The sequence below is a fragment of the Enhydra lutris genome, unplaced genomic scaffold (genome assembly GCF_002288905.1).
Source record: "Enhydra lutris kenyoni isolate GAN:26980312 unplaced genomic scaffold, ASM228890v2 scaffoldscaffold18, whole genome shotgun sequence".
Lineage (NCBI taxonomy): Eukaryota > Metazoa > Chordata > Mammalia > Carnivora > Mustelidae > Enhydra > Enhydra lutris.
Genome location: NW_019154102.1, coordinates 16,375,141 through 16,397,285, shown reverse-complemented (window position 1 = coordinate 16,397,285; position 22,145 = coordinate 16,375,141). Strand labels below are relative to the sequence as shown.

Here is a 22,145-nt window from a genome sequence, read left to right as displayed (position 1 = left end):
TTCCTGACAATACCCCATTGTAGCAACATTGTTATTTTCCAAAATTTTCTGCACTCAACTTAAAAGGTGTTCCTTCCCAAGAAACAACTTTTCCGTCAAATGCGCTTGATCAAGCAGGAGAATTGGGTTCGTAACATGGATTCATTGCAAACTTTATGTATAAATCACAGTCATCAATAAAGAAGTTCTTTATTCCATCTTCTTTCCTTCTGTCAGGAAGCAGAATAAATCGCACGTGACCTGCAGGAACAAAAGTCCTTGAATTGGTCCAAAGCGTACCCGTCTGTATGGTTGGGCAGCCGCGTGTTCTCAGCTATGGGGCTGAGGGCAGTGTGAATGATGAGCCAGTTCAGATGACAATGATCATCGTTGGATTCTGCTTTTCCAGGTGGCAAAAACTCCATTTTAAAAACTGGATTATCAAGGTGGTCAGCAATTATAAAGCAGAAGCTTTCAGACATTGTCTTTGACTGAGCTCCTGCAGGGGAACAGTCAGTTAGTTTCCACCGCAGACCCGGGCTGGGCAGCCTCTGCTGGAACTCCCTGAAAACCATTTGACTTTTGTAACCTGTGTGTGCGTGTGTGTGTGTGTGTGTGTCTGTGTCTATGTCTGTGTGTAGAGTGTTGGTGGAATACCCAATACTAAATAAAATGGCTGATTTTTTGCTTTTTGGCTTTCTTTTTTATCAAGGCATCCCTACCCTAGGCAACATAAATTGTAAGATCATAGTGTATCTTAAATTAAATTTTAGCCCTTGGGTTGGGAGCTTCCTTAGGCTTCTATGTATAATAGGGACAATACCCTAGCATAATCTCATTAGCAACACTTTTGCAAACTTTTACAACTTGATTATATATGTTGCTACCTCAACTCCACTACTTACTGTTGATTCTTACAGTCTTCTTTTTCCAAGTTTAATTTTCTATCCTTGAGGCTTGCTGGCTGACTGGTACACAAGCACTCTTATTGCATAAATTTTATTATAAGTTGCATAAAAGATCTATACTATAATAAGAGGTATATTGCATAAGTAACATATATAAAACTAAACATATATCCATTACAATGTGTATGATAAAACTGTGTCTGTGGGGTATATTACAAAATGATATTTAATTTTAGTGAAGATTATTAGAGGTTTTTTAGTAAAAGATAATGTGGATACCCTCCATTACTGAAAGAAACAATGCAAAGTCTATTAACCCAGTTAGTTTTAAAAAGAACACGGATTTTAGGGGCGCCTGGATGGCTCAGTGGGTTGGGTCTCTGCCTTTGGCTCAGGTCATGATCTCAGGGTCTTGGGATCGAGCCCCATATCGGGCTCTCTGCTTGGCAGGGAGCCTGCTTCCCTCTCTCTCTGCCTGCCTCTCTGCCTACTTGTGATCTCTTTCTGTCAAATAAATTAAAAAAAAAAAAAGATTTTAAAATACACACATAATGGTATATATTTTCTATGCCCTTACTTAGGTATGTAAATATATGTTAAGAGGATAAACTGATATCCTCTTGGGAGAGTACAGAATTTGAAAGGGATCAAAAAGGACTTACCTTAACTAAAATATTCTAGTTTTTCTTTAAAACAGGGAGGATGTTTTCACATTCTTCCCATGTAATTAAAAATTAATGTTTATAAGATAGATATAATTTAAAATAAATTTTATTAAGGTAAAATATACATGCAAAAAAGTACACATGGAGTGACTGGGTGGCTCAGTGGGTTAAGCCTCTGCCTTCAGCTCAGGTCATGATCTCAGGGTCCTGGGATCGAGCCCAGCATCAGGCTTTCTGCTCAGCGGGGAGCCTGCTTCCCCCTTGCTCTCTGCCTGCCTGTCTGCCTACTTGTGATCTCTGTCAAACAAATAAATAAAATATTTTTTTAAAAAGTACACAAATGGCACTTTTATACTCAAGACGTTTTTACTAAGTGAACACAGCTACATAATCCCACTGAGGTCAAGAAGTACGATATTACGGTTCTCCAGAAGATGCTCACACTTTCTCTAATCACTGTCCCACCTCTCCATCCGAAAGGAAAACATTATCCAGCTTCTAACAACAAAGACTAATGTTGCCCATTTTTTATTTTGTATAAATGGAATCATTGCTATATATATATATATATATTTTTTTTTTGTCTCATTTGCTCAACATAGTGTTGTAAGATTCATTCATTCTTGTTGTTTCCTGAGGCTATCATTGTACTCAGAATTTGATGATAAACAGATGACTTTTTAATAAGGGTTTAGTGCCCCTAAACAGTTTTTTGAAAACAACTAAGTAGGCTTGAGTTTCACTTTTCAAATGAGTTAGGGGGAAAATCATGCCTGACAACACCTCCAACCATCAATGTGTAAGCTCCTGACCTCCAAGGGATTTGTCATCACCAAAAGAAAAGGAAATGATAAGAACAGCAGAAGTTTTAATTTAAGAGTCATTTGAATTATCTAGATGAAATGCATAAAATTTGATTAAATTCAGAATTTATGTATGTTTAACCTAAATAAGATATTCAGTTACTTTGACATTGTGATTAAAATCTGATGGAATAACTTGCTACCGAAAAGAAACATGAAGTGTGAGGGGGCAGTGATCAATTTAAATCTCTAATGAAGGATTAAAAAGGGATATGTTCCACGGCCAAATCCCCCAACAGCAGTGTGAGGAACAGCATGGAGCTTTTGTCACAAGCTGTTTCAGGCCTCGAAGCTTAACAAACAAGTCTAAAATAAAAATATGTGAGTTTATAGGCATGAAAATAGAACCTAGTTAAGACTAAGCCTGGGCGCTGCCTCTTCCATTGGCCTCGATGCTTAAGATCTGTTTCCTCTGCTTCTCAGGTTTACTTCTTAGGTGTGTTATGGTCTTCATGAGTCTAGCTGAGATCTTCACCTACAACTCCCAGATGAAGCCGTCAACCATCTTCAAACTCCGATTCATCAGCCAACCTGGCTTTCAGATAAGGTGTAGACAGCAAGAGGACTGAGCAGGGAGTTAACTCTCTTTTCTCCACAGCTAATGCAGCATAGCAACAGAGTTTGGTGGTTTCCAACCTTTCCAGCAGGAGATCCCACACTTTGCTGCTCACCTTTGGCTGCTGCTCTGAACAGTTGTCAGGCACAGTACATATTCTCTGTGTTCAGCATGCACAGGTCGGCTGCGTGTCCCAGTAACTGTTGTGGCACACCCTGAAATCATCAGTATCATTGTTTTGAAATAACAGTGTCACTGTTCTCTTGCAGGATATAAAAAATAGTTTTCAGATACCTGTGACTACCTTCCAATTTGTTACCACTCCCTCTTAGGGTAAAGATGAGTGGCCTGGGGTGCACAGGTGACCCATGAATTAGAAGGCCTGCATTCTACTCTCCACTTTAAAAACACCTAGCTTCGTGATCCCGGTCAGACTTTCTAAACTTCTCTTACTTTATACATTTCTGTTTGTTTCTTACCCCAAATAAATGCATTACTCTTTCAATTTATAAAGAGTAGTATCATTTTACAACACACAGTTATAACATTGAAATTTATGTTCCCTTATATTTTTCCATTGGTGATATTATTTTTTTTTTAAAGATGTTATTTATTTGATGAGAAAGACAGTGAGAGAGGGAACACAAGCAGGAGAGGGAGAAGCAGGCGCGAACGAGACTCGATCCCAGGACACTGGGATCATGACCTGAGCCGAAGGCGGACACTTAACCAACTGAGCCACGCAGGCGCCCCTCACTGGTGATATTCTAAGTAGGGTGAGCACTATATGTTCCTCGTATACTTGTTCCTCATACACTTGTTCCTTCCTCATTCTCCTTCCCTTGCTGCCTTTTTCTCCTCAATTAGCAGAATAAGATTCTCCATATTCACCCCTGTGACCTGTATTAACATTTCTAGACGTGTGATCACTTCTTCGTATTTGTTCAGGTAAATGTAATAATTGACACATTACACTTGAATTGAATGCCCTGTAAATTATAAATGCAGTGTGCTGGTGCCTGAAAAAATGTTGTCAGTGACAGACTGGGTCAGCCGCAGTGGCAAAGAAGCCTAACTAGGCTGAAGTAGACTATCTCATATTGTAGACCCATCAGATAATTTTGGTAACATGGCACCTTCACTTACCACCTAGTACAGAGAACTTGAGTTTCCTTTCGAATATCTAGATTAGATTTTTATCTTGGAATGTGAAGTTGCTCAAGAGACTGAACTGTTCAAACCTGTTTGGGCATTCTTAAGGATGAACAATTACTCTATACTCTGGTTAAGATTTTAGACTTTCCGTTGTTGATTTAGTCTGACAATCCAAAAAATGTAGAAAAAGGCTCTGTTAAACATTATAGATGGTTTTGTAAATTCTGAGGACCTCAAGAAAAAGAGTTTACTATGGATTTGCTAGTATCAACTTTGTACAACTTACAGGTACAATCTATTACTCATTTAGGAAGCATGACATGAGATCACTAAGCATGTTATAGCATAACACTATTTCTGAAAATGAACACTAGTCCATTTGTGGAAGGTTAAGAGGAATCTAAATAAATTAAGCTCTAAAGAAAATAATAAAGTCTCCATCTTTGTAGGAACAGTGGCTGGCTCTTTAGTGGGCAACTTGTTTCTGTCACACGCTATCTAAGCCCTCTTAATATATTATCTAACTTAACTGAATTCTCACAACAATCTTACGAGGTGAGTACTAGTACCACTATTTTACAGGTAAGAGAAGTGAGAATGAGAGAGGTTAATAGCTACTAAAGCCTCACACCTGGTAAGGACACCAGAATTCAAAGCCAAGTTTGTCTGATTTGAAGTCTGAGTTCTTTCCATGATAAAATATTGCTGCTGTTTTTCATTCTGTGCTTTTGTTTGGTTTTAGCTAATAGTTAATCATATAAATACTACATGAACTCATTCTTCTTTTAACATATGGTGCAATATAGATGCCCTTGAAGTCCCTCATTATACTCATCATTAATCCCAGGTCCCTCTCAGCTTCCTCAGAAGTAACACTGCTTTAAGTTTTGGAAGATCCTAAGAGATCATTCTTAGAATATCCATTAGATACACAGGAAAAGATATTCAACATCATTAGTCATAATGGGAACACAAATTAAAATCACAATTAAGTACTGCTACACACCTATTAGACTATTTAGTGACTAAAAAAAAATAGTGATAACATTGAATGCTGGTAAAAATACAGAAACTGGATCTTTCAGACATTGCAGATCAGAATATAAAGTGAAATACTCAGTATAGAAAATTTGTCTGTCAATTCCTTATGAAACTAAGCATCACTTACCCACAACCCAGCAATTGTTTTTTGTTGTTGTTTTTGTTGCTTAAAGATTTTATTTATTTATTTGACAGAGAGAGAGAGTTAGATCACAAATAGATGGAGATGCAGGCAGAGAGGGCAAAGCAAGCTCCCTGCTGAGCAGACAGCCCAATGTGGGGCTCGATCCCAGGACCCTGAGGCCATGACCCAAGCCAAAGGCAGAGGCTTAACCCACTGAGCCACCCAGGCGCCCCACAACCCAGCAACTGTATGCTTAAACTTTTACCCTTTTATCCTTTCACAAAGGAACCTATAGGGGAATGTTCATAGCAGTCTTACTTGCAATAGCCAAAAACTAGGAACAACCCATACATCCTTTAATGAGCAAATGGCGAAGCAATGTAGCGTGGAATTCTACATAGCAATAAAAAGAAACAAACTATCAGCAAATCCAAGATGTTGAAAGAGTAGGAGACCTTAGTTTCTTCTGGTCCCAGGAATTCAACGAGATAACTCTCAAATCATTCTGAACACCTGCAAACTCAACTGGAGATCTAAAAAAGAATTGCTACAACTCCATAAATAGAAAAACGACCACCTTCTGCAAGGTAGGATGTGTGGAGAAGTGAATCCAAGGGGATATATGGGAAGATAAATCACTGGGGGAGGACTTTCCATAAGCCGGCTACTGGAAAGTGATGTAGCAGTGGAGTGCAAAATTGGAGCTTCTATTTTTTTTTTAAGATTCTATTTATTCATGAGAGACAGAGAGAGAGGGAGGTAGAAGCAGTGGGAGAAGCAGACTCCCTGCAGAGCAGGGAACCTGACACAGGACTTAATCCCAGGACTCTGGGATCAGGACCTGAGGCAAAGGTGGATGCTTAAGTGACTAAACCAGCCAGGCACCCCCAAACTGGAAATTTTAGAAGTTTGTTCCAGATGAAGGATTTCCCTGCCTCAGGTGGCTAAGGGGGGCAGAATCCTAGGTGGGACAATGTGGTCTCAGATCCCCTGGATCACAGAAAGAATGGGGTTGCCTGAGTGCAGCAGAGTCCCCAGGCATCAGAGCAGGGAAGCCAGTTGCAATGAGCAAGCCCAGGAGAGGGCTCCCAGATTGGTGTTGCCATAAACCATGAACAGAGTTGGGCAAGTGCTCTCTGAGCAGGGATCCAGCAAGCAGCAGAACTGCCTCCACACCACTTTCCCTCCCCCAAGAGGAAGAGTTTGCAGGGTTTGGAGACTCCAAATGGGGTCACATGCCTGAGATAGAAATACTAGGTCACAGTCTGGGTGAGCACAGAGTGTGACTGGAGACCAGGAAGATAGGAGTGATGGATAGCTTCTTCCCTGAGGGCACAGCACTGAGAAGTGGGGGTGGGGTGGGGTGCGAGTTTCCAGCTCTGGGGCTGGAGGTTGGGAGGCTGCCATTTTTATTCTCATCCTCTAAAGCAGCTCAGAAAGCCTTCAGGGAACAAAAAGCCAAATAGAGAAATCCAAAGACTTACTAATTCTGGCCCCCTAGTGAGAACAGTGCAGTTCCACCTGGGGCAAAGACACCTGAGAATCAGTGCAACAGACTCCTCCCCCAGAAGATCTGCAAGAACATCCAGTTAAGATCAAGTTTACCAATTACACAGAACTGTAAAACTCTAGTGCTAGGGGAAAATAATGTATAGAATTCATGGTTTTTTCCCATGATTTTTTAGTTTTTCTATTTTAACTTTTTTCTTTCTTTTTTCAGCCAATTTCTTTTTAAATCAACTCTTTTTAGAAATCTATTTTAATTGTCATTTTTACATTTACATTCTATCCTTTCATTGTATTTAATTATATATATATACATATATATACATATATATATATGTATATATATGTGTGGGTGTGTGTGTGTGTGTGTGTTTAAAGATGCAGTATCTTCTAACAAACAGACCAAAATACACCCCAAATTTAGTATGTTGCTGTGTTCTCTTCACCTATCTGGTTATATTCTCTCTCTTTTCTCCTCCTCCTCCTCCTCCTTCAACTCCTTCTTGTTACACTCCTTTTTAATTTTCATCTTCACAGTTACATTCTACCCTTTCAATGCATTTAATTTTATTTTTGTGTATAAGTTTTTCTTTCTTTACAATTTTGGGGTCTAGTTTTCCAACAAATAGACCAAAATACACACAAGATCTCTGTTCTGTTCACCTGTCTGATTATGCTCTTTTTTTATTTTTATTTTTTTTTTCAGTTTTGGGACTCTTCTGATTTATTTAATATATATTTCTTGGGAGTTGTTATTGCCACTTTAGCATTTTGTTCTCTTGTTCATCTGTTCATCTCTGAATGACAAGACAGAAAAACTCACCACAGAAAAGAGAACAAGAGGCAGTACTGACTGTCAGGGACCTAATCAGTATGGATATAACTAAGATGTCAGAACTAGAATTTCAGAATAATGATTATGAGGATACTATGGGGGCTTGAAAAAAACATAAAAGACACTAGAGAATCCCTTTCTGGAGAAATAAAAGAACTAAAATCTAATCAAGTCAAATAAAAAAGACCATTAATGAGATGTAATAAAAAATGGAAGCTCTTAAAAAAAATGGAAACTCTAACTGCTAGGGTAAATGAAGCTGAAGAGCAAATTAGTGATATAGAAGACAAATGATGGAGAATAAAGAAGCTGAGAAAAAGAGAGATAAACAACTACTGGATCATGAGGGTAGAATTTGAGAGATAAGTGATAACATAAAGTGAAACAATATTTGAATTAATGGTCTCCCAGAAGACTAGGAAAGAGAGAGGGGGGAAGAAGGTATATTGGAGCAAATTGTAGCAGAGAACTTCCCTAATCTGGGAAGGAAACACACATTCAAGTCCAGGAGGCACTGAGAACTCTCCTCAAAATCAATAAAATTGGTCAAAATGTTGACATATAATAGTAAAACTTGTAAATCTCAGAGACAAAGAGAAAATCCTGAAAATAGCTCAGGACAAGAGGTCTATAACCTAGAAGGGTAGAAACATTAGACCAGCAGGAGACCTATCTACAGAGACCTGCCAGGCCAAAAAATACTGGCATGATATATTCAAGGTGCTAAATGAGAAAAATATCCAGCCAAGAATACTTTATCTAGTGAGGACATCATTCAAAATAGGAGGAGAGATAAAGAGTTTCCAGGACAAATAGAAACTAAAAGAATGTGTGATCACTAAACCAGCCCTATAAAAATATTAAAGGGGATCCTTTAAGTGAAGAGAAAACCCAAAAGTAACATAGACCAGAAAGGAATAAAGACAATACACAGAAATAGTGACTTTACAGGTAATAAAATGGCACTAAATTCATATCTTTCAATAGTTACTCTGAATGTAAATGGGCTAAATGCTGCAATCAAAAGACATAGGGTATCAGATTGGGTAAAAAAGCAAGACCCATTGATATGCTCTTGCAAGAGACTCATTTAGACTCAAAGACACCTCCAGATTGAAAGTGAGGGTGTGAAGATACCCTTCAACAGATGAATGGATAAAAAAAGATATGGTCCATATATACAATGGAATATTACACAGTCATCAGAAAGGATGAATAGCCAACTTTTGTATCAACATGCACGGGACTGGAGGAGATTATGCTGAGTGAAGTAAGTCAAGCAGAGAAAGTCAATTATCATATAGTTTCACTGTAGAGCATAAGGAATAACATGGAGAACATTAGGAGAAGGAAAGGAAAACTGAATTGGGGTAAATCTGAGGAGGAGATAAACCATGAGAGACTGTGGACTCTGAGGAAAAAACTGAGGGTTTTGGAGGGGAGATGGGTGGGAGGATGGGTGAGCCTGGTGGTGGGTATTAAGGAGGGTACGTATTGCATGGAGCACTGGGTGTACTGCATAAACGATAAATCTTGGAACACTGAAAAAATTAAATTAAATTAAAAAAAAAGAAAGTGAGGTTGTGGAAAACCATTTATCATGCTAGTGGACATCAACAGAAAGCTGGCATAGCAATGTTTATACTAGAAAAATTAGATTTTAAACTAGAGATTGTAATAAAAGATGAGGAAGGGCAATATATCATAATTAAAGAGTCTATCCAATAAGAAGATCTAACAATTCTAAATTTTTATGCCCTATGGGAGCAGCCAGTTATATAAACCAATTAATAACAAAATTAAAGAAACACATTGATAATAATACAATAACAGTAGGGAACTTTAACTCCCCACTCTCTATAATGGACAGATCATCCAAGCAGAAGATTAGCAAAGAAACAAAGGCTCTGAATGACACAGTGGACTAGATGGACCTCAGAGATATATTCAGAGAATTCCATCCAAAAACAACAGAATACACATTCTTCTCAAGTGCCCATGCAACATTCTCCAGGATAGATCACATATTGGATCACAAACAGATCACATACTGGATCCCAAACCAAAGGACTGGGATCATTCCCTGCATATTTTCAGACCACAAGGCTTTAAAACTTGAACTCAATCACAAGAGGAAATTTGGAAAGAACTTAAATACATGGAGGCTAAAGAATATCCTACTAAAGAATAAATGGGTCAACCCGGAAATTAAAGAAGAATAAAAAAAAATTCATGGAAACTAGTGAAAATGAAAACAACTGTTCAGGGGCACCTGGGTGGCTTGGTCAGTTAAGTGTCTGCCTTCCACTCAGGCCGTGATCTCAGGATCCTTGGATGGAGAGCTACATTGGACTCCCTGCTCAGCAGAGAGTCTGCTTCTCCATCTTTCTCTGACCCTCCTTCCCACTTGTGTGCATGCACTATCTCTCTCTGTCTCAAAAACCAAAACAAAACAAAAGAAAACAAAAATAAAACAAAACAAAAAACAAAAAACTGTTGAAAACCCTCCCAAAGGCAGTCTTGAAAGGGAAGTACATAACAATATAAGCCTTTCTCAAGAAACAAGAAAGGTCTCAAATACACAACCTAACCTTATACCTCAAGGAGCTGGAGAAAGAACAGCAAATAAAGCTTAAACCTAGCAGAAGAGAATTAATAGTGATTAGAGCAGAAATCAATGAAATAGAAACTGGGAGCAGTTCTTTGAAAGAGCAATGAAACTGGGAGCTGGTTCTTTGAAAGAATTAATAAGATTGATAAACACCTGGCTAGACTTATCAAAAAGAACAGAGAAAGGACCCAAATAAAATCATGAAGAAAGAATTGACATCACAACCAACACAGAAGAAATACAAACAATTATCAGAACATATTATGAGCAACTATATGCCAACAGATTAAGCAATCTGGAAGAAATGGATGCATTCTTAGAAACATAAACTACCAAAACTGAAACAGGAAGAAATAGAAAACCTGAACACACCCATAACCAGCAAGGAAATTGAAGCAGTAATCAAAATCTCCCAAAAACAAGAGTCCAGGGCTGGATGGCTTCCTAAGGGAAATCTACCAAACATTTAAAGAAGAATTATTACCTACTCTTCTGAAGCCATTTCAAAAAATAGAAATGGAAGGAAAACTTCCAAGCTAGTTCTGTGAGACCAGCATCACCTTGATCTCAAAACCAAAGACTCCACCAAAAAGGAGAATTACAGACCAATATCCCTGATGAACATGGATGCAATAATTCTTACCCAAATACTAGACAACAGTATTAAAAGAGTTATTCACCATGAGCAAGTGGGAGTTATTCCCACACTGCAAGGGTAGTTCAAAATCTGCAAATCAATCAATGTGATACACTACATTAATAAAAGGAGGGACAAGAACCATATGATCCTCTCAATAGATGCAGAAAAAACATTTGACAGAGTACAGCATCCTTTCCTGATAAAAACTCTCTACCTTGTAGGAATAGAGGGAACATACCTCAACATCATAAAAGCAATGTACAAAAAGCCCACAGTGAATATTATTCTTAATGGGGAAAAAAACTGAGAGTTTTCCCCTAAGGTAAGGAACGCAGCAGGGATGTCCTCTTTCACCACTGTTACTAAACATAGTACTAGAAGTCCTAGCCTCAGCAATCAGACAACAAAAGGAAATAAAAGGTATACAAATTGGCAAAGAAGAAGTCAAACTCTCACTCTTTGCAGATGACATGATACTCTATGTGGAAAACCCAAAAGACCCCACCCCATAATTGCTAGAACTCATACAGGAATTCAGCAAAGTGGCAGGATATAAAATCAGTGCACAGAAATCAGTTGCATTTCTATACAGTAACAATGAGACAGAAGAAAGAGAAATTAAAGAATCGATCCCATTTACAATTGCAAAAAAAAAACATCAAATACCTAGGAATAAACCTAACCAAAGAGGCAAAGAATCTGTACTCAGAAAACTACAGAACACTCATGAAAGAAATTGAGGAAGACACAAAGAAATAGAAAAATGTTCCATGCTCATGGATTGGAAGAATAAATACTGTTAAAATGTCTATGCTGCCTAGAGCAATCTACACATTTAATGCAATTCCTATCCAAATACCATTGACATTATTCCTGGAGCTGGAACAATCTTAAAATTTGTATGGAACAGGAAAAGACCCCAAATAACCAGAGGAATGTTGAAAAAGAAAACCAAAGCTGGTGGCATCACAACCTCTATTACAAAGCCATAATCATCAAGATAGTATGTACCAGCACAAAAACAGATGCATAGATCAATGGAACAGAATAGAGAGCCCAAAAACGGACTCTCAACTTTATGTTCAACTAACCTTTGACAAAGCAGGGAAGAATATCCAATGGATGAAAAACAGTCTCTTCAACAAATGGTGTTGGGAAAATTGGACAGCCACATGCAGAAGAATGAAACGAAACCATTTCCTTACACCATACACAAAAAGAAACTCAAAAAAGATGAAAGACCTAAATGTGAGACAGGAATCCATCAAAATCCTTGAGGAGTACACAGGCAGCAACCTATGTGACCTCAGCCATAGCAGCTTCTTGCTAGACGTGTCTCCAAAGGCAAGGGAAACAAAGGCAAAAATGAACTATGGGGACTTGATTAAGATAAAAAGCTTCTGTACAACAAAGGAAACATTCAACAAAACCAAAAGACAACTGACAGAATGGGAGAAGATAGCTGCCAATTTCTTATCAGATAAAGGTCTAGGTTCCAAAATCTGTAAAGAACTGATCAAACACAACACCCAAAGAACAAATAATCCAATCAAGAAATTGGCAGAAGACATGAACAGACATTTTCCAAAGAAGACATCCAGATGGCCAACAGACACATGAAAAAAGCTCAACATTGCTAGGCATCAGGGAAATACAAATCAAATCCACAATGAGACACCACCTCACACCAGTCAGAATGTCAAAAATTCACCACTCAGGAAATGACAGATGTTGGTGAGGATGTGGAGAAAGGGGAACCCTCTTACACTGCTGATGGGAACACAAGCAGGTGCAGCCACTCTGGAAAACAAGATGGAGGTTCCTCAAAAAGTTGAAAATAGAGCTACCTTATGACCCAGCAATTTAGGGATTTACCCCACAGATACAAATGTAGTGATCCAAAGGGGTACACGCACCCAAATGTTTATAGCAGCAATGTCCACAATAGCCAAACTATGGTAAGAGCCCAGATGTCCATCAACAGATGAATGGTATATATATATATATATATATATATATATATATATATATACACAATGGACTATTACTCAGCCATCAAAAATGAAATCTTACCATTTGCAGCAATGTGGATGGAACTAGAGGGTATTATGCTAAGTGAATTAAGTCAATCAGAGAAAGATTATTATCATGATCTCATGCATATGTGAAATTTAAGAAATAAAACAGATAGAAAAAAACTAAGGGTTGCTGATAGGGGGATGGGGTAACTGGGTGATGGACATTAAGGAGGATAAATGATGTAATGAGCACTGGGTATTCTATAAGACTGATGAATCACTGACCTTTGCCTCTGAAACTAATAATATGTTATATACTAATTAACTGAATTTTTAAAAAGATTATTTATTTATTTATTTGAGAGGGAGACAATGAGAGAGAGCATGAGTGAGGAGAAGGTCAGAGGGAGAAGCAGACTCCCCGTGGATTTGGGAGCCCGATGCAGGACTTGATTCCGGAACTCCGGGATCATGACCTGAGCTGAAGGCAGTCATCCAACCAACTGAGCCACCCAGGGTGTCCCTAACTGAATTTTTAAAAAAGAGACTGTCGATACACAAAATAAGAACTTGAATTGAATAGATCTCAAGGGAATTATGTTGCATGGAAAAAAAATAGCTATATACTATTTAATGCCATTTATTTAACATTCTAGAAATGACAAAATTATAAAGATAGAAAACAGGTGAGTGGTTGCCAGGTGTTTGGGATGGGGTGTGGGAAGCATATTGGGTATAGCTTTCAAGGAGTAGCATGAGAGATCTTTGGGTGATGGAGCAGGTCTCTATCTGGATTGTGGTGGTGATCGCATGAATCTACATATGTGATAAAATTGCACAGAAGTGTACACACACACACACACACACAAATGTGTATGTGGTGATATCTGAATAAAGTTGTGGATTGTACCTGTCACTTTCCTGTTTTGATGCAATGTATTATCATTGGCAGAAACTGGAGCTCGGGTGCATGGGATCTTTCTATATTATTTTTTTTACAACTCCCTGTTGATCTGTAATTATTTAAAATTTAAAAAGTCAAATTCAAAATATATTCATTGCATATACATATGTCCCTATATACAATTTCTAGTACTGACTTTTGCATATATGTGATTTTTCCATACTATCATCCTGAAGTGTCATTCTGCAAACTTGATTTCTCAACATTCTGGTTGTTTTTTTTTAAGATTTTATCTATCTATCTACCTATCTATCTATCTATTTGGAGTACATGCATGAGAGAGAGTGGGGAGGGAAGGTCAGAGGGAGAGGGAGAACGAATGTCAAGCAAACTCCATGCTAGAGTGAGATACAGGGCTCCATGTCACCACCCTGAGATCATGACCTGAGCCAAAACCAAGAATCAGATGCTTAATCGACTGATCCACTCGGGCGCCCCTCAACATTCTGTTTTGAGGTCCATCTGTTTTGAGGTCCATTCTGTTCTGTTTGAGGTCCATCCAAAACTAATAGAGACCTAGGTCTTGTAACTACTGGATAGGATTCTAATATATGGATATGTCATGCTTATTTATCCCTCCCCGATTTATGAACATTTAGTTTTTTTCAATTTTTCCCTGTTACAAAGCTTGGTGTAATGAATATTCTTGTATGTGACCTTTTGTGCACACGGACAAGGGTTTTTCTAGTATGGTATTTCCTGTACTTAGAGGCAATAACAATACTAGCTGTCAATATTTACTGAGGACTGGCTATAATATTGTTATGATTGATGAGGGAATGGGGAAGTTAATTCACTTACCGAAAGTCACATACTCAATAAGTGGCAGAGACAGGATTCAAACCCATCCTGTCCAATTCCCAAGCCCATATTCTTTTTTTTTTTTTAAAGATTTTATTCATCTATTTGACAGACAGAAATCATAAGTAGGCAGAGAGAGAGGAGGAAGCAGGCCCCCCGCCGAGCAGAGAGCCTGATGCGGGGCTCGATCCCAGGACCACGGGACCACAACCAGAGCCGAAGGCAGAGGCTTTAACCCACTGAGCCACCCAGTCACCCCTCAAGCCCATATTCTTAACCACCGTGGTGTGCTGCTGCCTGCAGCAGTGTTCAGTAAAAATCTTCTGGATGTCTTCTTTGAATGAATGTTGATCCAGGTGTCCTCAATCTGCACTTTACATCTTTACTTTAATCTTTCAACCTAAATGGTGTCTTTTTATTTATTCTGGTTAATTAAATCATCTTGATTTGAGACCATAATATTTCAGCATGGTGAGATAAATATGTACTTCAAACACAAGTGTTTTTAGAGCATTTCCTCTAAAGTGTTCCTGCCAAATATGTTGAACTTGAATCCAATCAGGCTTCTAGTGTTATCTTCCACTTATTTTTAAAAATTTTTTAAAGATTTTACTTATTTATTTTACTGAGAAAGAGACAGGGAGAGAGGGAATACAAGCAGGGGGAGTGGGAGAGGGAGAAGCAGGTTTCCCACTGAGCAGGGAGCCCAATGCAGGGCTTGATCCCAGGACCCTTGGATCATGACCTGAGCCAAAGGCAGACACTTAACTGACTGAGCCCCCCAGGCACCCATATGATGACATTGCACGAATCTTTGGCCAGGATCTCCATAATACCATCTCTTTCCATCCAGTCTCTCCCATAGCCTTGGCTTCTTAAAGGATCTTATCAGGAAGTTCTTAGATGCCTATTTAGATAAATACACAAACAAAACAAACAAACATTGGACTTCAAATCCTGCTAATTTTCTTTTCCTCTTAGGGAGAAATTCAAGTTGTGAACTTAAAGAATGTGGTCTCTACTACATACCCTCCAAACTTGACTCCTGGTTACTTATGTAATTTCCCATCTTTGAATGTTTTTCACTTGGCCTGGTCTCTGTCTTTTTGTAAAGAAGTCAGATTCTTTCTTTCTTTCTTTCTTTCTAATAAATTCTTTAAAAAAAAAAAAAAAACTTTCAGTGTTTTTTGTTTTTTTATAGAAAAAAAAATGAATTATTTTTTATTTTTTATTTTTATTAACATATAATGTATTATTTGCACCAGGGGTATAGGTCTGTGAATCATCAGGCTTACACATTTCACGGCACTCACCATAGCACATACCCTCCCCAATGTCCATAACCCACCCACCCTATCCCTAACCCCAAGCCCCCAGCAACCCTCAGTTTGTTTTGTGAGATTAAGAGTCTCCTATGGTTTGTCTCCCTCCCGCTCCCATCTTGTTTTATTTTTTCCTTCCCTACCCCCCACAATCCCCTGCCCTGCCTCTCGAATTCCTCATATCAGAGAGATCATATGATAGTTGTCTTTCTCTGATTGACTTATTTTGCTCAGCATAATACCCTCTGAGAGTTCTATCCACATCATTGCAAACGGCAAGATTTCATTTGTTTTGAAAGCTGCATAGTATTCAATTGTATATATGTACCACATCTTCTTTATCCATTCATCTGTTGATGGAGATCTAGGTTCTTTCCATAGTTTGGCTATTGCAGACATTGCTGCTATAAACATTTGGGTGCACGTGCCCCTTCGGATCACTACATTTGTATCTTTAGGGTAAATACCCGGTAGTGCAATTGCTGGGTCATAGGGTAGCTCTATTTTCAACTTTTTGAGGAACCTCCATGCTGTTTTCCAGAGTGGTTGCACCAGCTTGCATTCCCACCAACAGTGTAGGGGAGTTCCCCTTTCTCTGCATCCTCGCCAGCATCTGTCATTTCCTGACTTGGTAATTTTAGCTATTTGACTGACTGGTGTGAGGTGGTATCTTATTGTGGTTTTGATTTGTATTTCCCTGACGCCGAGTGATGTTGAGCACTTTTTCATGGGTCTGTTGGCCATCTGGATGTCTTCTTTGCAGAAATGTCTGTTCATGTCCTCTGCTCATTTCTTGATCAGATTCTTTGTTCTTTGGGTGCTAAGTTTGATCAGTTCTTTATAGACTTTGGATACTAGCCCTTAACCAACTGAGCCACCCAGGTGCCCCTTGATACATGCCTTAAAAGCATTGTGGTTATGTAAGAAGATGTCTGCTTTAAAGAAGAGATTCTTACCAAAGTATCTTCAAATGAAATGATATGATGTTTGGAATTTGCTTTGAAATACCCTGTGGGGGGTGCCTGGGTGGCTCAGTGGGTAGCCTGTGCCTTCTTCGGCTCAGGTCATGATCTCAGGGTCCTGGGATTGAGCCCCACATGGGGCTCTCTGCTCAGCAGGGAGCCTGCTTCCCCTCTCTCTCTCTGCCTGCCTCTCTGCCTACTTGTTATCTCTGTCTGTCCAATAAATAAATTAATTAATTAAAAAAAAAAAGAAATACTCTGTGGAAGGGACGCCTGGGTGGCTCAGTTGGTTAAGCATCCAACTCTTGATCCCAGCTCAGGTCTTGATCTCAGGGTTATGAGTTCAAGCCCTGCATTGGGATCCACACTGGGCATGGATCCTACTTAAAAAAAGAATCTCAATTTTGTGACCCATTTTTCTCCTTCACAAGCATTTTTAATATTGGCATGAATTCTCTTAAGCATCATATTTAGTGATGGCATAATAGTTCATTGAATAGTTATACTCAGGCTGCATTTGATACCTCTCCTCTGTGTTTACATATCATTCTATTAAGATTTCTATTAAAATATTTATTCGGAATCACATTTTTTGTGTGGGAGAAGGCATAGTCTCTTCCTATATACTAAATCAAACACAGTGCTTGATACAGAGTAAACACTTAACAAAAGCTTATATAAATTAAATGAAAAATTGATACTTTTTTGGGTTATTCAATTAGCTGTGTATAATGGCCCATGTTACTTTATTTTGTCAATCAAAATGTCATGAAAGTCCATGTTGGATTCATTATTCGAATGACATTTTACTGCATATCCCTGGTCTTTCAGTCTATTAACCCAATCAAAAATTAAAATGGCTTTTGTTAATAAACTTTCCCTTGTTCTTATTGCTCATCACCTGATCCTTAGACAAACTGATGAAGCATTCACATAGTAATCTACAAAAATTATACTGGGTAGCAACACCAAAATGGCAGCAACTAGTTTTCCATGAATCTTTCATATGAATGCTGCAAAATTTTAACTAATGTAAAAAATTAATATTTTCCATAACTGAGTATATACAAGATCATGGTGATGTCTGCCATGACCTGGAGCAAGGTAGGTTATGTGAAATAGGGCAAGGCAGCATATAATTTGCTTTGAGGTACAACGAGTTAGTTTAAGATTGAATAGTTTGGTTAATTTCAGTAGGCTCTGGGCTATTGGGATGATCTCTAGTTGTCTGGTACCTGGCCTTAGGGGTGAATTAACTAGTCTCAGGAGGGGACGTTTCTCCAGGATCAAAGCCCCAAATCTCAGACTGTCAAAAATAAAAAAATAAGAAAGTATGTCAACACAGCTCTTATAAGTGAAACGTCCAGGAAAATTAATTTTCTGGCATAGCTGGATATGACACATATAATATTATCTAAGCGTCATGCTCAGGCTCCCCCTGGTGGTTCCTGGCAGTTCCAGACTCCACTATTCCCTTTCCACCCACACTCCACAATGCCTAAATGACTACAGCTGCTCTTCTCTGCATCCTTTTTGCTTCAAATCCAGAAAGAAAGAAACAACTTCTTTTTGCAAATAGCCAAACAAAATCCTGGTCCTCATTCTTCTTGGCCAGACTTGGACCAATCAATGCAGCTAATGGGATGGGAATTGCCTATAGGAAGCACCACTGACCCTGCAACCACATGGATTGAGAATAGAGTAGAGTTGGCTCTTTGGGTGTTCTGGTATGCTGTTTTACAGGAAGAATGGAAAATGATGCTAGGGAACCAAACCAAACCAAGCAAAACAAACAAAAACAACAAAAATGGCTGTCTCCTATACAAAAGATGTCAGACATATTTATCCTGGGATAGCTCTTACTTGTAATCATTGCTAACTTGTTTTGTATAACTTTGACTCTCCCAATTCAGTCACAAGTACCATGAAAAACGGTAGTATTTTGACATCCAGAGAAGATGGAGGAGTAGGAGGCCCCTAAACTCACCTTGTCTCATGGTTACAACTAGGTTACATCCACATCAGTATAAATAAACCAGAAAACAGCCCAAAGAGTAGTAGAATAGATTCTCCATAGATAAGTGGAGACAAAAGACCACTTTAAAGAGGGTAGGAAGGGCAGAGATGCAGTTGGGTGCCAAAGGACCCACAGGACTTTTTACAGGGGGATAAAGATGCTGTGGGAATGGAGCGGTGAGAGAAACAGACCCTCATACCAGGTGCCCCAGACACAGGGAACCTGAATGGGAAGATGAATCCCTATAACATTTGGCTTGGAAAACCAGGGGGACCGAATTTAGTAAGTTCTTATAATCAGCAGGGCTTAACACTTGAAACTTAAAAAATCAGCAGGCTTGGCTCTGGCTGCCTTCTATCAGGAGGGTGATAAGAAACTGGGTCCCCACTATTAAAGAGATATGCAGAAATACAGCATAGAAACAACAGTTTGAAAATTTCCTGGGGTATATGGGAGGGAAATTTGTTCACTAATCTCAGAGCATGTGCTGGGAAACTTATCCAAGAAGAAAGGAGTGGGCAGGTGCCATTGCCATCCCCTCCCCCACCGCCCAAGCATGGATACATGGACAGCTGCAGGAATTAGCACAGTGCTAATACTTGCTACCTAACTTGCTAAAACACACACCCTGCCCCATGTTCTCCCGTAGACATGTACCCTCCAGTGAAGCCTTGGCTCTAGGTCCCATCCCACAGCAGACCTGAGCAAACCTTGCTAAAACTGAGCATCCTGCCCCGGCATATTTTTGTACAAGATACTCATTGGACTTGAGAAAAGAGTTGAGGACCTCAGTGAGACCCTTAACAAAGAGATAGAAAACATAAAAAAGAACCAATCAGAGATGAAGAACTCAATAACTGAAATTAAAAATACACTAGAGGGAATAAATAATAGATTAGAGGAAGCAGAAGAACAGATCAGCAACATGGAGGACAGAGTAATGGAAAGCAATCAAGCTGAATGATAGAGAGAAAAAAAATTATAAAACAACTAGGTTTAAGCAAATAACTGATACCATCAAACATAATAACATTTGCATTACAGAGATCCCAGAAGGAGAAAAGAGAGAAAGGGGAGCAGAAAATTTATTTGAAGAAGTAATGCTTAAAACTCCCCAAATCTGGGGAAGGAAACAGATGTCCAGATCCAGGAGGCACAGATAGCCTCCAGCAAAATCAACCCAAGGAGATCCACACCAAGACATGTAGTAATTAAAATGGCAAAAATTTGTGATAGAGAATTTTAAAAGCAGCAAAAGAAAATAGTTACATAAAAGGGAAGCCCCATAAAGCTATCAGTTAATTTTTAGTAGAAACTTTGCTGGTCAGAGGGGAGTGGATAATATATTTAAAGTGCTGAAAGAAGAAGAAGAAAAAAAAAAACCCAGAGGGAAGAATATTCTATCTAGCAAGGCTATCATTTAGAATAGAAAGAGAGTTAAAGAGTTTCTCAAACAAAAGTTAAAGGAATTCATGACCACTAAACCAACCCTACAAAAAATATTAAAGTGGACTATTTGAGTGGAAAGGAAAGACCATAAGCAGGAGTAAGAAAATTAAGAAGCACAAAAGCAGTAAAATTAAGTATAAGAATCAGTCAAGGTGTTCACAAAGTAAAAGGATGTAAAGTATGATACTATACTTAGAATGTGGGGTGGAGGAGGAGTAAAGAATGGCTTCAAACTTAAGGGACCATTAGCTTCATATAGAGTGCTATACACATAAGATATTAGATACAAATCTAATTGTAACCATAGTCCAAAAACTGATAATAGATATGCCAAAAATAAAGAGGAAAGAATCCAAGTATATCACTATAGAAAGCCAGCCAACTGTGAGACAAGAGAGCAAAAGAAAGGAACAAAGAAAAACTACAAAAACAACCATAAAACAAGTAATAAAATGGCAATAAGTGCATACCTATCAATAATTGCTTGACTGTAAAGGGACCAAATGCTTCAATCTACACATGGGGTGATGGAATGAATAAAAAAGCAAGACACATTTATACACTGCCTAAAGAGATTCATTTGAGAACTAAAGACACAGGTATATTGAAAGCAAGGGGATGGAAAAGCATTTATCATGCAAATGGAAGTGAAAAGAAAGCTGGGGTAGCAAAATAGACTTTAAAACAAAATAGACTTTAAAACACAGGCTGCAGGGCATCTGGGTGGCTCAGTGGGTTCAAGCCTCTGCCTTTGGCTCAGGTCATAATACCAGAGTCCTGGGATGGAGCCCCGCATTGGGCTGTCTGTTCAGCAGGGAGCCTGCTTCCTCCTCTCTCTCTGCCTGCTTCTCTGCCTACTTGTGATCTGTCTGTCAAATAAATAAATAAAATCTTAAAAAAAAAAAAACACAAAGACTGCAACAAGAGACAAAGAAGGATACTATATAATCATAAAGGGAATAATTCAACAAGAAGATATAACAATTGTAAATACTTATGCAGCCAAGATGGGAGCTCCCAAGTACATAAAGCAGCTACTATCAAACATAGAGGAAGTAATGGATACAAATACAATAATAGTAGGAGTCTTTAACATCCCACTTAGATCAATGACTAGATCATCCAAACAAAATCAACAAGGAAATAGTGGTTTAAATGACACATTGGACCAGACAGATTTAACAAATATATTCAGAGCATTCCATTCTAAAACAGCAGAATAACATTCTTCTCAAGTACACATGAAACATTCTCCAGAATAGATTCCATATTAAGCCATAAAATAAATCTCAACAAATTCAAAAAGACCAAAGTCATACCATGAATCTTTTCCAACCAGAATGCTATAAAACTAGAAATCAACCATAAGAAAAAATCTGTAAAGAACACAAATACATGGAGGTTAAATAATATGCTACTAAACAATGAATGGGTCAACCAAGAAATCAAAGAGGACATTTAAAAAATACATGAAAGCAAATGAAAATGAAAACACAATGGTCCCAAATCTTTGAGATTCAGCAAAAGTTGCTCTAAGAGGCTGACATCAAGAAGCAAGAAAAATCTCAAATAAACAACCTACCATCATACCTAAAGGAGCAAGAAAAAGAAGAAAAAACAAAACCCAAAACCAGTAGAGGGAAGAAAATGATAAAGAATAAAGTAGAAATAAATACAATAGAAACTAAAAATACAATAGAACAGCTCAAAGAAAACAAGAGCTTGTTCT

At 38.4% G+C, this 22,145-nt stretch overlaps 2 pseudogenes; one reads left to right on the top strand and one right to left on the bottom strand.

Annotated features, from left to right (window-relative positions):
• Nucleotides 1-54: 54 nt before the first annotated feature.
• LOC111148186 lies at nt 55-560 on the bottom strand (annotated as a pseudogene).
• A 2,307-nt stretch (nt 561-2,867) lies between these two features.
• LOC111147925 overlaps nt 2,868-22,145 on the top strand; it is a 32,966-nt pseudogene continuing 13,688 nt past the window's right edge.